We start from the raw sequence: 623 nt of genomic DNA on the forward strand, positions 1-623 counted from the left end.
GATTCACCACAGCTGCCAACATCAGAACATGAAAAATGAATGCAACAGATGCAAAATTTGTCTCACAAAGTAATGCAACTTGGGATGAAAAAATCAAGTGAACAGGAAGAAGCAACACTGCGCTTGTACTTAACATTTATAAAACCTGTATTAAATACTACACAGTAAACGAAGAACAATATCAATAACTAGATTTTTGCTTTTCTAGTTATCACAACTTTGTACCTTAACCCCCATACCAGCTACAATCTCGGAAAAAAGAGATCTCTTGACCCACAAAACAGCCCAATTTGTTCACTAAAAACCATACCAAAACCATAACAAAATTCAAATCATGCAAAAGGTGATTTCAGAAAACATAAAAAGCTCACACCCTCTTTCTACACCCAAAGGCACCCCAAAGATGTGGAAATACCATGAAACTGCTGAGAAAGATACCTAAACAAAGTTATTCTCACTGGGTTGAACTAAATGCTAATTTGGACAACTCATTCTATATTCATCAAATGAAAATCAAATTCATAACTGAGAATGTGATAAAATTTAGAGGAGTATACACAGGTACACAAAGTAGTTATGACAATCAGCATTCTTCGTCTAACAAGAAAACAGTTTTTACATTA

At 34.2% G+C, this 623-nt stretch overlaps 1 protein-coding gene across 1 annotated transcript in view; it reads right to left on the reverse strand.

Moving 5' to 3' along the window:
* The window catches only part of LOC119585868 (serine/threonine-protein kinase OSR1-like), a gene marked incomplete in the record, with an annotated part of 62,819 nt that overhangs the window by 7,505 nt on the left and 54,691 nt on the right, over positions 1-623 (reverse strand).

The sequence above is a fragment of the Penaeus monodon genome, chromosome 20, assembly GCF_015228065.2.
Source record: "Penaeus monodon isolate SGIC_2016 chromosome 20, NSTDA_Pmon_1, whole genome shotgun sequence".
Taxonomy (NCBI): Eukaryota; Metazoa; Arthropoda; class Malacostraca; order Decapoda; family Penaeidae; genus Penaeus; species Penaeus monodon.